Source organism: Petaurus breviceps, unplaced genomic scaffold, assembly GCF_028583685.1.
Source record: "Petaurus breviceps papuanus isolate PSGF00001 unplaced genomic scaffold, PetGlider_PUasm1.0 90700, whole genome shotgun sequence".
Taxonomy (NCBI): Eukaryota; Metazoa; Chordata; class Mammalia; order Diprotodontia; family Petauridae; genus Petaurus; species Petaurus breviceps.
In genome coordinates this window covers 5,082,185-5,099,371 of record NW_027187315.1, presented here as the reverse complement: position 1 = coordinate 5,099,371, position 17,187 = coordinate 5,082,185, and the positions used below count along the sequence as shown (strand labels likewise).

The following is a 17,187-nucleotide window of genomic DNA, read 5'->3' as shown; positions in this document are numbered from 1 at the left end:
GGACTTTGTAGAAATAGAAAAGTGTGATTTCTAATTGGCATTAGGAAACCTTCAGCATTCATAGCACAAATGTGTGTATGTATGTAGCAGTAAATACTGTGATATGGCAGTCCAAAAAGCAAATGTGGTTTTAGAGATATTGATGGAAGCAACAACAAAAGAGAGGGCAGTCTCCTTATACTCTGCAGTCTGACCATGCTTGAAGTTCAATTCTCCCATATTCATAGGGAGATTAGTGAGCTGAGAGTGTCTAGAGGGGGGCAGTCAGGATTGCAAAGGGCCTTGGGAACATAACACAGGAGGATTGATTGAATTGGAGGTATTTAGAACGAAGCAGAGAAGGCTTTAGATGACAGATTGAGGTTGGGTAGGGGAAACAAACATGAAGACGTCATAAGGAAGAAGCGTTTAGACATATTCTGCTTGACCCCAGAGGACAGAGCTAAGGGCACCGGCAGACTTCTGAAAGAGGAAGATTGAAGCTTGATGTGAGGAAAAACACGCAATTAGCGCTATCCCAAAGCCGACTGAGCTGCAGAGGGAGGTGGGAGGCTCCCCCTTATTGGGGCTCTTCATTCAGGCAGAGATAAGATGATCGCCTGTCTATTAATGTGGTAGAGGGCATTCTCATCAGTCTGGATTGGAGGAGATGACCTCTGACATCTCCCACCCCCATCCCCCAACTCAGACTCCACGATGTAGGTGGGCTTAACCGGCTACTTAAATAATTATGTGTGGAGAAAGTGTCCTTCCCCTTCCCCCACCCCTACCCCCACCTCCAGCCCAGATAAAACTCGTCACACTCTCACTTTGGTTAGATCTGATAATCCACTCTTGGATCGGGTGCAGACAGATATTGAGGCTGCTGACGGGTTTCCATGGCAACCAGCCCCTTGGTGTGCGCTGTACCAGACTCAGTGTGCTGACACAGGCTTGGTACATTCTTTCCTGTCATCAAGGCCACTTCCCACCAGAAGAGGGGAGGAAGGGAGGGAAGAGAGAATGGACTTGCCTGGAAAATCTTCAGCCCTGGGGAGAAGGCAGGGGGCTTTGCACAGAGGGATTTCATTATCTTGAACCCAGCCATTAAAAGATTAATTTTAGCCTAACTCACTCTGACCTCTATTGGAAACGAAGCAGCTGTTTGAGGGGAAAACGAGAAAAATCAGCTTCCCTGCAGTGACTATAGAAGGAAGCCCTTTTCCCTCTCGGTTTTGGAGTGGACTTCGCCCCTCCCTTTCGACTGGGGGATGGTAGGAGGCAACACGGAGAAAGAGTGAGACTGCAGAAGAAGGGGAGGGAAGGGTGGGAGGCTGATCCTTTGTGAAAACAAGTCTGGGATAGAAGCCTTCAATTCGATATTCCGCACCAGGAAGCCTACATTTCCAATCCCCAGCTTCCTCCCCTCCCCCAAGTGTAAGCATTCCCCTTAAAGCCCCCTCTGGGGGGCAATCCTTATTGCTGTTCTTGCAACTTCCTTCAATTTTTAGTAAAAGACCTCCCTCTGCCTGCCAGCCAATTAGAGGGCGGCTTTCTTAAAGATGCTGTGGCGTGACCCGCAAAGGGAAAATGGAAAATGGATTCACCGAAGGCTCACAAATAATCAGAAACCTGTCTCTTAGGAGTGGTGCTGTCCCCAAGTCACAGACCTGTGACCGATGTGGGTGATGATCCGTCGTCAAGGCCACCTGCCCTTGCTTCTCCAGAACTGGTTCAGGGCTGTGCCACCAAGTATCCCAGTATGCTGAATCATAGGACGATAGAGCTAGAGCTGAGCTCAAATTGTTCGCTCCAACCTCTTTTATTGAACCTATGAGGAAACTGAGGCAGGCAGAGGGTAAACGATTTGCCCAAGATCGCACAGGTAGTGAATGTCAGAAGTGGGATTTTAAGCTAGTGTTTCTCTCCCTCCTTTCATCGGTACCTCACCCATTAAGAGGGAAAGAAATATGATGCCCATTAAATACATGAAATCATTCCAAACATTTCCATATTAGCCTTATTGTGAAGAAAAAAAAAGCAAGAAAAATAAAAAGGAAAAAATGCTTATGCCTGAACTCTGAGTTCATCACTTCTCTCTCTGAGGGTGAATTGCATTTTTCATGGAATTTTTCATTTTTCATTTTCATTTTTCCTTTGGAATTGTCATGGATCATTGAATAGATCAGAGTTGCTAAGTCTCTCACAGTGGGTTATTGTTACAATTTTGCTCTTACTGTGACATTGTTCTGCTGGTTCTACTCACTTAACTTTTCATCAGTTATATATATATATATATATATATATATACACATACACACACATATAAACATACATACATAGATGTATGTATATATATGCACATATACATACACACATATCTTCTTAGTATTTTCTGAAACCTTCCCCTTGATTTCTTATAGCACAGTAGTATTCCATCATAATCATATACCATAACTTGTTCAGTTATTGCCCATTCGATGGGCATCCCCTCAGTTTCCAATTCTTTGACACCACAAGAAGTTCTCCTGTAAATATTTTTGTACATATGGACTTTTTTCCTTTTTCTTTGATCTCTAGTAGCATAGGGGTACTGCTGGTCAAACTCAGGTTTTCCCACTCTTCCATGAGTATAGAAAGAGGAAAACCTTGAACTAGTCAGAAAATTAATTTGGGAGCCAACAGGAAACTAAGCTAGAGTGGGGCAAATTTAAGTATCATAGTCCCAAGAAGAAATTTTCAGAAGATCTTTCTTAAATTTAATCACATGTAAAATAAATAGGTTGACATTATAGAAAGGGTTCCTTCTTCTCTTGGACTGCCCAGTAACACAGGTTGTTCTGGGCAAGTCATTTAACCTCTACATTCCTCAGTTTTCTCATCTATAAAATGGAAATAATAGTAGCAGGATTGTTGTGAAGATCAAATGAGATACTTGTGAAGTGCTTTGCAAACCTTGAAGTATTATATTATTATTGTTATTGTCATATCAGTACTCTATGCAAGAGGCAGCAACTTATAGGGCTAGCCTCTGATTCAGGAAAACTTGGGTTTAGGTACTGGCTTTGAGATGCATGGCCAATCACTTAAAGGTTCGGTGTCTCTAGGCAGCTCTAAGAGACTACAAGTTACAGAATGAAGTTAAAGGTTCAGGACCTTTGGTCCACAACTCTATGTTTGAGGGGCTGTGCCTTTCCCACCCCAAACCTCCAATATAAGGCACCAGGGCTAGGAAGGAGATTTCTAAGGGGAAGAGTGTAGAAAAAGGTGTCCAGAACATGTCTTTTTGCCATGGTCGGTCCCATGTCAAGACACCTTCTATTAGTTTTTGTTGTTCAGTCATGTTCAGTTGTGTCCGACTCTTAGTGACCCTATTTGGGGTCTTGGCACTCTTTTTGGTAAGGAGTGGTTTGTCATTTCCTTCTCTAGTTCATTTTACAGTTAAGGAAACTGAGGCATACTGGGTTAAGTGACTTGCCCAGGACCACACAGCTAGTAAGTGTTGGAGGCCAGATTTGAACCCAGGAAAATGAGTCTTCCTGACTATAGGCCCAGCACTCTATCCACTATGCTACCTTGCTGTCCATTTATACATATTTATATCTATTTATACATATACACATGAATTTCTACCTCCCCTATATCTTTTATCTCTGATATATTTCATATCATTCTTTCCACTGGTTTAAGGCAGCAGGAACCTGGCAAATTGAGTCTAATTAAAGAAAGACTAAGTTGCTCCTTGGCCCCACTATCAACCATCCCTCACCCTCCCATGTCTGAGAGGAGAGGAGCTGCAAGCTTACTGTGTCATACTGTCCCCCACTTTTTCTGCCTGGCACTATTCCTGGTGAGACTTCATAAAAAAGGGCACCAGGAGGTAGTCTCTTGCAACATAAAGTGAGCAGGGTATGGTGGTGATGATGACCATAATATAACTGACATAGCACTGGAAATTTTGCAAAGTTCTTTGTATATTTTACCTCATCAAACCTTTCAACAACCTTGCTAGATAAGTCCTATGGATATTATCATCCCCATTCTACAAATCAATCAGAGTGTTTATTAAGAACCTTCGAGTGATTGGGAATACAGATATAAAAGTACAATCAATACACTTTGTCTTCAAGAGCTTACATTACATTACATTACAAGAGCAGTAGGTCTCAAGACCTCTTTTCACTCTTAAAAATTATTGAGGACCCCAAAGAACTTTCATTTACCTGGGTTATAGTTATTCATATTTACTGTATTTGAAATTAGAATAGATACCTTTTAAAACATTTTATTCATCTTAAAATTGCAATAAACACATTACATGGTAACAAATAACATTTTTATAAAAAACAACTATTTTCCAAAACAAAAACAAATTTAATAAAGAAGAATGGCATTGTTTCATATTTTTGCAAATCTCTTTAGTGCCTGACTTCTTAGAAGACAGATTCTCATGTCTGCTTCTGCTTTCAAACTGTTAAGATGTTATTTTGGTAGAAACATATGAAGAAAATTTGGTCTCACACAGATATGTAGCATTTGGAAAAGGGAGGAGTATTTTAATAGTGTTTTTATATAATTGTGAATAGTCTTCTTTGACGCTACATCAAATTCAACAAGTGATAGTTTCTTAAAGATTAGTTGAGATATGTAATCTGAAGCTATATCAATGAACTTTTCATACTACTGTATGTTATATTAAAACCCATTGATCTACTTTGCACTGTGAAAAGATCTTTACCCATATGTGATTTGGTAACATCATACATTGGTGACTTGGAAAATATTGGTTCACTGAGTTAGATAGATCTCCCAAGTGATCATATATTTATTTAATAATATTTTTAAAAATAAACCTAGGGGTGGCTAGGTGATGCAGTGAATAGAGCACTGATCCTGGAGTCAGGAGGACCTGAGTTCAAATCCAGCTTCAGACATTTAACACCTACTAGCCATGTAACTTTGGGCAAGTCACTTAACCCCAATTGCCCTGCATTCCCCCTCAAAAAAACCAAAGCAAATAAATAAATAAAACAAACACATTTGTGGTCTCATCAGAAAGTTCTCTAAGTATTGAGAAATTGTCAAGATTCTGTTTTATTTGGGGGGGGTGCAAATTTTCTAAAATTCTAAATTTTACTGGAAAGCTTACATTTTATCATTGGCAACAAATAGCCAGTTGTTGAAATGACAAGCAAATTTTATTTATTTTTGAGAAAATATCTACTAAATACCCAAGTCTGAATAACCATATTTTGTCTGTCAGTCATCTTTCAAGTAAAAATGGTGTCCCATTGAAAAAGTGGTTAGTTCAGCTCACAACTCTGATACTCACAAGTGCTTTTCTTCAAGACAACAATGCTTTATACTTCTTATTTCATCACACAGAATATTAAAAACATGTGTACTCAAGGGCTGAGGTTTAATAAAATTAATATTTTTTATTGTTTCTTTGAGAACATTTTAAGTGTAACTCGCTTTTTTAAACCTGTATGTGTGTAGCAGTAAAGAAAACAGTGATAGATGGTACAAGTACCACCGTTGTGCCCCATGCTATAGCATCAGTGGTTCTTGCCACAGCTGCTTTTGTGCCATTGATACAAATGTCAACACTGTTGTTCTGGGTAAAACCATGAAAATCAAAAAAACTTATTGAACATTTTTAATATTTTAGCACCACATGTGTTTGTTGCCAAACATTCACATAAAAGAAAATCTTCTTTGATGATTAGTTGGTACTGATACCCCGTAATAGAGGGGTAGAGTCAAGATGGAGGAGTAGAAGCATGACTTCTGCAGGGCTCTGGTTTCCACCTTCCCCAATCCATGTAAAAGGGAACTCTAAACAAACCTTGGACCTTCAGAACCCACAAATTGACACAAAGAAGCTAACCTCCCGCTGAGGACAGCCCGGCAGGCTGGCAGCAAGTGGCCAGCAAACTGCTCTGGGAATGGAGCCAAGCCCCATGCTGAGGCTTTAGCCCCAGGGTGAGCCTGATAAGCCACCGGCCTGAGGGACTCCAGATCACCAGCAGCTGTGGCCATTTCCAGATTCATCAACACATAGATGTGAAGGACAAAGTGAGAGGTCAGTGCAGTCTGGACTTTGGGACCAATAGTTGGAAGTGCGTCAGCTTTTGCCCCCGGGCAAGAAGCAGCTGAGACTCCATGCTGGAACCACGATGCAGCTTCATCTCCTGGGCTGCAGAGTGTAGGGGGACCAAGCGACCAGTATGAGGGGCAATCTCTCTTTCTTTAACCTGCTTGGATCTGGATTGCGATCTAGGGTAGAGGTCCTGGGGCGCGTGACCAGCTTGCTAGAGCATGTGGAAGCCTCAGAGAGGGCACCCAACTAATACCTCAGGCAGCTGAGAAAACCCCAGCATTTGGGACAAAAGCTCCCCTGTCTGGTGGCAGAGTCCTACTGTGGCAAACAGCCCAAGGGTCAAGTGACTGAGGGGCGACATGACCAGACAAAGGAGGCAACACAAACAGAAGATTCCAACATTAGACTCCTATTTTGGGGAAAAAAGGATCAAAACATAGAACAGGAGGAAGACAGTGAAGTCAGAACTCCTGCACCAAAAGCTTCAAAGGCAAATGTGAGTTGGTTACAGGCCATAGAAGACCTTAAGAAGCAGATAAGAGAAGTGGAGGAAAAATTGGAAAGAGAAATGAGAATGATGCAAGAAAATTACAAAATGAGAGTCAACAGCCTGACTGAGGCAAATAACATCTTGAAAAACAGACTGACTCAATTGGCAAAAGAGGCTCAAAAAGGCAATGAAGAGAGGGATGCCTTGAAAAAACAAATTTGCCAGATGGAAAAAGAATCTCAAAAGCTCAATAAGGAGAATTGTTCCCTTGGATTTAGATTGGAGCAAAGGGAAGCTAGTGACTTTAAGAGAAATCAAGATGATGTTAAACAGATCCAAACAAATGAAAGAATAGAAGGCAATGTGAAATATCTCATGGGAAAAACCACTGACCTGGAAAATAGATTCAGGAGAGATAATTTAAAAATTATTGGACTACCTGAAAGCCATGATCAGGGAAAGAACCTAGAAATCATCCTCCAAGAAATTCTCAAGGAAAATTGCCCTGATGTTTTAGAACCAAAAGGCAAAATAGAGGTTGAAAGAATCCACCGATCACCTCCTGAAAAAGATCCCAAAAAGAAAACTCCTACGAATATTATAGCCAGGTTCTGGAATTCCCAGATCAAGGAGAGAATATTACGAGCAGCCAGGAAGAAATAATTTGAATATTGTGGAAACACAATCAGGATAACACAGGATCTGGCAGCTTCTACACTGAGGGATCGAAGGGCCTGGAATAGGATATTCCGGAGGGCAGAGGAGCTGGGATTAAAACCAAGAATCACCTACCCAGCAAAATTGAGTATCATGTTTCAGGGGAAAATATGGTCATTCAGTGGAATAGAGGACTTTCAAGCATTCTTAATGAAAAAACCAGAGTTGAATAGAAAATTTGACATCCAGATACAAGAAGCAAGAGAAGCTTGAGAAGGTAAACAGGGAAAAGAAATCATAAGCCACTGATCAAAGTTGAACTATTAATATTCTTACATGGAAAAACGATAATTTTAACTGATGAAACTTTTCTCAGTATGAAAATAGTTGAAGGGAATCGAAATATATATATATATATACATACATATGTATATATGTCTATATCGGAGGGTATATAGGAGTATGAATACATGTGTGAATGTGTGTATATATGCTTACAGATACACATAGATAGAGGGCACAGGATCAATTTAATTGGAAAGGATGATACTTAAAAAGGGAAATTAACAGGTGAGAGAGGAATATAATGAGAGGAGATGGAGAGAGACAGAATGGGGTAAATTATCTAATAAAGAAGAGGCAAGGGTAAAGGGATACAATGGAGGGGAAGAATAGGAAGGCAAAAGGGAATGGGTCAACCTTATTCTCACTGAATTTGGCTTGGGGAGGAAATGAAATACACACTAAATTGGGTATCTCACCCTACAGGAGAGTAGGGGGAAAGGGATGAGAGAGGGGATGATGGAAGGGAGGGCAGGCTGGAGGGGAGGGAAGTTGGAAGCACTCACTTTTGAAAAGGGAAGGGATCAAATTAGAGAATAGAACAAGTGGGTGGTGGGATAGGAGGGAAGGAAATATAGTCAGTCTTTTACAATATATCTACTATGTTAATGTATTGCATTAGCTACACATGTACAATCTATACTGAACTGCTTATCTTCCCAGTAAGGATGGGTATCAAGGGAGGAAGGGAATGAATCTGAAATTCAAAGTTTTAAAATCAAATGTTTAAAATTATATATACATATGTACTATTATTAATACTATCTTACATGTAATTGGGAAAGAAGATATACAGGCACTGGGGCATAGAGATTCACCTTGCCCTGCTGGGAAAGTCTAAGGGGGTATGGGAGAAGATATGGGAGAGAGCAGGTTGGAGGAGGGGATATCCTGTGGGACTGCTATTCTGGGGTGGTGGGTAGGGGAAAAACAGGGAGAAAATTTGTAACTCAAAATGCGGCGGAAATTAATGATGTAAATCAGAAGTTAATAAAGCATTTGAAAAATGAAAAAAAATTATATCCCATAATGTAAGCAAAAAAGCAGGTCCAGATACATCTGTATATTCATCTGTTTGCAAGGCATACAGTTTTGCAGATGAGAAATTAATATTTTTTTGTTAAACTAAATATCTATTTTACACGCCATGTAGCTTCTGGGAAATTTCAATATACTATTATGAAATAACTTTGAATTGAAAAATCCTCTGAAAGGGTATTGGGGATCTCCAGGGGTCTGAGGATGATTTTTTTTTTCTTTTTGGAGGTGGGAGGGGAGGGAAATTGGGGTAAAGTGACTTACCCAAGGTCACATAGCTAGTAAGTGTTAAGTGTCAGGCCAGATTTGAACTCAGGTCCTCCAGACTCCAGGATTGATGTTCTATTCACTGTGCTACCTAGCCGCCCCATGAGGACTATGTTTTTAAGAACCATTGTACTAGGAGGATGCAGTACATTCATCTGGGATGAGGTATTATCTGGAGAACTGGGTCCTGCTCAAAATAGAAGGTGAAGTGAGACTCACCCTCCTATCCAGGAAGCTCCTCTTATAAAACTGGAGAAATTAACTCTCAATGTTGTGGGGTGGTGAGTTTGAGGTGAGATGGGTAAGGAAACTGAGGTAGAGAGAGATTAGGTGATTTGTCCAAGGTCACAGTGATGAGATTCAAGTCCATATTTGAATCCTAACTGCAAGTTCTATCTGGGCTTGCTGGCACAGATTTCACAAAAACATTCCATGAAACAGCTCGGCCTTGGAAATGAAAGCTGGTGGGGTCTTTAGGGATCATCAGAGGCAATCCTCTCATTTCACAGATGAGGAAACAGAAGTTAAATAATTTCTCTGCAGTTTGTTGGCACAAGGTAGCTGGGACACACCACTTCCCACCTCTTTTTTAAGGTTCTAGATCAGACACATCACCTCCTGGTGGACTTCTGTATTGATTGTGGTCCGTCATGCTCAAAGAGGACCAAAATGACATTACTATGTCAGGATCAAGGTACAGTGTGTGTGACTGTGGCTGATTAGATGGAGAGCTCTCCCAGAAGTCAGGCACAAATAGACCATATAACATTTGGAGTGGAGATATATTTAAATTTGTGCACCTCAGTTCTTTTGAACTCCTGAATTTCTGCTTTGCTCATGGAGCACCATGCCTTCTTTGATGTAGTCAGTCCTGTACCAATGTCTCCCATGTCTTACAATTGATTCCAGAGGTCTTCAGAGAGACCTTGACAGTGTCCTTGTGTTGCTTCTTCTGACCCCCATGTGAATGCTTGCCTTGTGCGAGTTCTCCATAAGTCTTTTAGGTAAACATACATTTGGCATTTGAATAATATGGTCAGCCCATTGGAATTGTGCTCTCTGCAATAGAATTTGAATGCTTAACAGTTCAGCTTGAGAATGGACCTCAGTGTCTGGTACCTCATCTTTCCTGATGTCTTCAAAATCTTCTTAAGACAATTCAAATGGAAGCCATTTGGTTTCCTGACATGATGCTGGGATACTGTCTAGGTTTCACAGGTCCACAGTAATGAAGTCAGCACAAAGGTTTTGTAGACTTTCAGTCTGGTAGGCTGCCTGATACCTCTGCTCTCTTACACCTTGCTTTGGAACCTCCCAAACACTGAGCCAGCTCTGGCAATGTGTGTGTCAACCTCATCATCTCTGTGGACATCCTGACAAATACACTGCCAGGGTAAGTGAACTTATCCACAGCATTCAAATTTCTCCATTTGCTGAAACTGATGGTTCCACGTATAGATGATGTGGTGCTGGCTGGTGGAGAACCTATGTTTTCTTTCTGTCAAGTGTCAGGCCAAAATTAGCACAAGCAGCAGTGGACTGATCCATATTGTGTTGCATCTCAGCTTCAGAGGCTGCATTGGGTTTGTAATTATCTGCAAACAAAAAAATCATGCACCAACTCTCCCTCCACTTTAGTCTTGTTTTATAGACTTTTCAAGTTAAATAATTTATCCTTCAGTGTAATAGTTAACCTTGATGGTGTTTTTATCCTTGTTGCAAACATCTGACAATATCACTGGAAATATCATGCTAAAAAGCATGGGAGCAAACACACAACTCTGCTTCATTCCATTGGTGACTGGGAAAGCACAAGAGCTTCTTCCATTATCCAGAATCCACACAAGCATGCTGTCGCGGAACTGATGCACAATACTTATAAACACCTCTAGGCAACCCAAGTTTGCCATGATCTTCCACAAGACCCCCAGTATCAAAAACCTTGGTCAAATAAACAAATATTGTGTATAGACCTCTGTTCTGCTTCTGGCCTTTCTCCACCATATCAATCATTCCTTAGCCCTTTCTGAAGCCACGCTGGCTCTCAGGTAGATGACCATCTTCCAGGTCATCTTTTAAGGAGGCCTCTGGCAAGAATCTTGCCTCAATGATGAGAGGAACCTGCCTGTGATTGTCACAGGACAAACTATTTCCTTTTCCTTTATAGAGATGGACAAAGAAGGTTGCACTCCTCAAACTCCTGGGGGATAACCTCCTCCTGCCACATAACCTGGAAGATTTCAGTCAGTATGAGCAGTGGACCCCCTGCCTTGTAAATCTCATCTGGAATAGAATTGGCACCAGGTATTTTGCCACACCAGAAAAACATAATGGCATTCCAAACCTCTCCTTCAGCTGGAAGTTTGGCTAGAGAGAGATCGACTTTAACTTGAGGTATATATTTAATGGCTTAAACATTGGTTGATTGGTCTGTCAAGAATACTATGGAAGTGTTCAACCCACCTCTCTAGGATCATGTCCTTATCACTAATCAATGTGACTTCATCAACACTGAGTAGTTGAGATATACTGTAAGTCTCTGGCCCATAAATAGCCCTCAGGGCATCACAAAAGTACTTTGGATTTTTATTATCAGTGTAAAACTGAATTCATCTGCCTTCTTACTAACCCAAGAATTCATTTTTCTAAGCTTTATTTGCACTTTCCTTTTGATGGAGTTAAACACTGCCTTCTTAGAGACAAACTATCCTGTTGGTAAACCTCATGGAGCTCTTATTTTTCATTTAGTAGTTTCTAAATTTCCCCAATCATTTTCATAAAACCAGTCTTGATATTGGTGAGTGGTCTGGCTTGTGAAAGGGATTAAGACTGGGTTGTCTGGCCCAGATGAGTAAATGTGGTGTTGTATACTAAAACTCTGAAAGCTGCCTACTCCTTTTCTGCTCTGCTGTTGCCAACTGTGTGTTGTCTCAGCTTTCCCTCCAAGTTAGCAACAAACTGTTCACACACAAAGAAGAGTTCTAATCTGTTGATGTTGAGTCTTCTGGTAGGCCTCTTGCCTTCAAGCTGCCACTTATGTTGAATGTGAATGTTTAGCTTGGAGAGGATAAGTCTATGATCAGTCTGGCACTGTGCCACACATCGCCTTCATCACTTTCATATCCTGTCTGTCTCTTCTCCTTACAATGACATAGTCTATTAATTGCCACTTTTTACTGTAAAGGTACATCCATGAAGTTTCATTATATTTAGGTAAATGGATGACAGTGTTGGTGATAAAAAGGTCATGAAATGCATGAGTCTTCAGTAGTCAATGACCTTTGCTATTGCTGTTTCCAACTCCATTCTTCCCAAGGACTCCCTGCAATGTCTGGTAGTCTGTGCCTACTCTAGCATTGAAGTCACCCAGAATCACAAGCTTGTCCTCTATTGACACATTTGTGTTGATGAGGGTGTCCAGGTATTTTATTTTATATATTTTTCTTTGACCTCATCAGGGTTTATCATGATGGGAGCATAGGCACTGATGATGGTGGTGTGGCACTTTCCTGCAAGTGGTAGTTGTGTTGTTGTGAGCCTGTCATTCACTCTTTTTGGGAGTCATCCCAGCTTGTTGACTAGATTAGTTTTGATTGCAAAACCTATGCCAGCTTCATGGTGCACCTTATCACTGCTACCACTCCAGAAAAACATATATCCAGCTCTAACTTCAATAAGCTGGCTTTTGTTTGCCAGCCTTGATTCACTCAGGGTTGCTATTTGGATATGATACCTGCCGAGTTCTCTCACAAGAGCTGTTTCTCAGGTCTACTGGATATCCTGTTGCTACTTCCTTGTAGACTTCTGAATACACTTTGGGCTGCAAGTTTGCTTCAAGCTAACTATCAAAGTCTCTTAGCCAAGAACACAAGCACAAAGGCTCACTTCCAGATACTTTTTAGGACATAGCAATATAACAGGTAGGACAGTTAAGGGCTGTGTAGAAACCTAGAACCTTCTAAACCTGTCTTCCTCAGTGGCTCTCATTGTTACTGTCTGGATTCCTTCCCCAGTACTTAATATACACCCACCCTGTCTTGTTGGGATTCCCCATACCAGAGATACTAAATCCCTAATTGCTGAAGAACAAGTTCTCATCTCCAACCCCATACAGTCAATATTTCCTCGCATTTAACAGAATGTTTGAATTATATTTGTTTGCATACCTGTGTTATTTCCCCTCTTTGGTGGTAACCTCCTAAATGTTAAGGATTATGTTTCATAGGTTACCCTGGATGCAAAGGGACTCTTCTCATTCATAAAGATTGATTATTCGATGCTTAGCTGCTTTTGCTAGGGTAAGAGTTGCTAAGAGCTTGGGAGAAGTGAGATCCTGGTTTTCTGGCTTCCAGCTTCAAGAAAAAGATTCTCCTCAGGTCCCTGAGAGAGAGAAAGACTCTGAGAAGAAAGCAAAATGTCAAGGATCTAGAACTTTAATCATATCACTGTCACCAGCTTACCACACTAAAGATTTTGGGGGAATTTCCATTTGGATAAGATCTAAGACTTTCTTTTGGCTGATATCTCACTCTCAGTAAGAAAGAGCATTCATCCTGTGTATTGTCTGGCATATTTTTGTCTGTATGACTTTTCTGATCTCTGTTTGTTATTAGCTTGGATAAAAAGGCTTATTTGCTATTTATGTTCTTTGTATAAATGGTCTCTGGTGGGAAGGGAGTCAAACCTTGGATATATAGCTGTGGCACTCCTTCCCTGTTAAAGCACCCCTTAACAATTGCTTAAGTATCCCTGTGCAATTAGGAGTTCATCTTGAACCTAAAAATTATTTTCTCTAGACTAGGATATTGGGGGTGGGGAGAAGATAGATATAGCCCAGCTTTCTCTATCTCTCTCTGAAGAGAGCAGAGTGACCAAATTGCTTCCCTTCCTGGCAGTAAGAGATACCTATTCATGTCTACCTGCAAGTCACATCTAGACAGACCTGTGTGGACACACATAATCTACATGGGCAGCAAATACCACTCTCTACCTTATGTGTATATCTTTGCAGCCTCCTTTGCACACTTAACAAATATTTTTCTAAACAAATTATTATGGTTCTGAAAGCTTGATAATAATTGGCATATCTATGGTGCTTTGCAAGTACCTGGGAGATAGATAATGTAAGCCTTATGGAGGTATGAGTAGGAAATTAGTGGTGGGATACTAGCAGCTTGCTGTAGTATGTAGACTACTGATCTTGATGTCAGGAAAAGCTGTATTCAAATCCTACCTCTGATACATACTAGCTATGTGATTCTAAGAAAGTCCCTTAACCTTTCAGTGTCCCCAGGCAACTCTAAGATTCTGTATTATAGACAAGTAGAGGGAGTTTCCACACCAGAAGTTCTCTGCACTGATTAAATAACAAGTTTGGGAAAGAAAGAAAAAAAGAAATAAAGAAAAGAGGGAAGGAAGGAAGGATTATAAGGACGGAAGAAAGGAAGAAAAGAAAAGAATGAAGAAAAGAAAAAAGAAGGAAAGAGAAGGAAGAAAAAAAGGAAGGAAGGAAAATTTCCACCCTCTTTGTCAGTTTCAGAAAGGAATATTAAAAGCGGGGTGAGGAGAAGGGCTAAGAATATCAGAGTGATTATATTATCCTTAACATCCAGAGTTAATGGTCAATGAACTCTGTGTTCAGAAACTATCCTTTATTAGACATGTGGGTAGAAGTCTTGGTGGAATATTATCATCCTAAATTGCAGGCACTGTGTGCCCTTCAGGCAATGTAGGTGATTGCCCCTGCCTTCTCTCCTCAGGGAAAAACACTGCATGGTAGTGATTAAGTGTCTGTAAGAACCAGGGTCTATAGAGTTAATGGTCCTACCAACATGTAAATCCTCCCCCAAGTCTAGGGAAACTTGTTGAGCTCATTCCATTTTAACCACATAGGCCTAACCTCTAGGCCTTGCAATGTTTTCATATCATTCCAAAGTCTCTGCATGTCACTGCCCTATTTCCTCTATCTCCCCACTCTGGACTCCAAAGTGAAGTTCAAAAGAGGCAGGGCCTCCAACATCCCTAGTGACTAGCCCAGGAGCAGCCAGCAGAGGGTGCTAAGGAACTAGTGCTTTTTCTGGGCCAGTATGCTGGGAAACGTCCCAGCTTCCTTCTTCTTCCACCATTGTGGGGAATGGAAAGGGAGAGAAGACCAAAACCCACTCCTCAAAATAAACAAACAAAACAAATTTTTAAAATACCAAATCAAAACAAAAACAAAACTGTACCTGGATATTAATAGAGCATAAGTCTAACATTATTATGGATATTAATAGACCAATGATATGTATAGTATAGTGGAGGTGTGTAATGTAATGAGCATGGACCCTGTAATCAAAGAATCTAGCTTTGAATCCCAGCTCTCCTTCTGAGTATCTATATAACATTTGTTGTTCATTTGTATCTGACTCTTTGTGACACCATTTGGGGTTTTCTTGGCAAAGATTTACTGGAGTAGTTTGCTATCTCCTCCTCCAGCTCATTTACAGATGAGGAAACTGAAGCAAACAGGGCTAAAAGACTTGTCTTGGCTAGTAAGTGTCTGAGACTGAATTTGAATGCAGGTCTTCCTGACTCCAGACCTAGAACCACCTAGCTGTCCTTATGTTACATTGGGTGAGTCATATTACCACTTAGTCATATAAACTCAATTTCTTTATTTGTAAAATGAGGAGTGTTAGACTAGAGGATCTCTAGGGATCTTTCCAGCTCATAATCCTAGGATTCCATCATTTATCATTTAATCTTTCTGAAATCTCAGTTCCTCATCTATCAAAAGAACATAAGACTCATGCTACCTACTTTACAGGGCTGTTGTGAAGATGAAAGATCATGTGTGACTTTGTTATGTGAACTCACATTGGGCAATGTGTAAATGTTTTGATTAAGATTTTTTTTACTCATTGGCCAATGGGCCTAGAGAGAATCAAAAGTTTGATAGCTCCAACCAATATTCTTCCTTCTCTTCTTCAATAATACCCTAATCCCTCAACCCCTCAACCCACCCCCACACCCCTAAGCTCATTTTCCAGACAAAAACCTGTTCTTGGAGTATTTCTTCTGCTGTTATCCACTAAAGTGGAACCTGAGAGGCTTCAGAATCTGGCCCTCCTTCAGTGGAAGTTATTCAAACCCAAATCCCCTTAAAAGCACTTAGATTCACAATGCTCAAAATATAGAACAGTACTATTTATAAATTAAAGGACATACATTTGAGCCTATTGAAGACCAAAAACCACTCCCAATGATGTACCTTCCCCTAAAAAACCTAAATGTTATCCAAAAGTTGCAGTACTACCCTGTGTGAAGCCCCCCAGATGGTAGGGGGAGATCTGAGTTTACTCTTCCATTGAAGCTCTCCTCTCCAACACCTCCTTTGTCTATTCCACACTGCTCTTTAATTAGCAGTTCTTCTCTAGATGTTGTTGTTGTTTATGCTTCATTTTGGAAGAAGACCAATGATATCACAGGTGATGTCTTGAGTTGCACAAAGTCATCAGCTTCACTCTGTGTTCCTGAGTCATTGAAGTCCATTGGCAGGACAGCAATGGATCAGGATGCAATGGGTGACTTTGATGTCTTTGTTATCTGACCAAGCTCTAAGCACTCCACAGCACCTGCTTCAGCCACCTTCATGGCCTTTGGAACAAATTGTTCTCATCCCTGCATTCTGATCTGGTGAAGTCTTCACATGCTTGGGGCAGACATCCCCCTAACTCACCTATGGGTTCAAGGCTTGTTGATTACCCTCTACCTGGTTTAACCCATCTGCCAAGATGGTTTTACTGGGGTGTGGCCACTGCACATGCTACAACTTCTTGGAGCCACAGGTGAGAGTCAGGTAATAGGTGGACACCAGCGGATAAACAGCCCTGAAAAGGGCTTGGTGAGCCCTCCCACCAGAGGTGCTGGTCCTATTGGAGCATCCCATACACCCCTCTCTAACTGATATGTCTGATTTACAACTCTCTTCTGTTCCCCTCAGATGTTATGGGTCTTTCAAACTTCCTCTCACAAACTACCCTCAAGTCTTTGATGATCTTTTCTCTCAGGGTATTACTCAGACCTGCTTTGTTCAGTTCTGTTCCAGCAAATAATGCTCACTAGTTCTCTTTTGGGGCCAGTTTTTGAGCAGTTCTAAGGGAGAGAGCTTCTAGTCCTGTGGTATTTACATCTGGGTTGCACAATCCCATTATCCACGCAAAGGGTCTCTAGATAGCTGTGTACCTTCTTCTTGGACTACTCTAATAAGTCTCTGTTTTGCTATTTGTTTCATTCTCCCTCAGTAAATGTAGCAGCCAGGTGGCACACC

General features: G+C 41.0%; 1 protein-coding gene across 1 annotated transcript in view; it reads right to left on the bottom strand.

Annotated features, from left to right (window-relative positions):
- NYX (nyctalopin) overlaps positions 1 to 1,214 on the bottom strand; it is a 39,777-nt gene extending 38,563 nt beyond the window's left edge. The window contains exon 1 of the mRNA XM_069065673.1: positions 810 to 1,214. The gene's annotated coding sequence lies outside the window, so the exon portion shown is untranslated. The remainder of the gene's footprint in view (positions 1 to 809) is intronic.
- Positions 1,215 to 17,187: the final 15,973 nt, after the last annotated feature.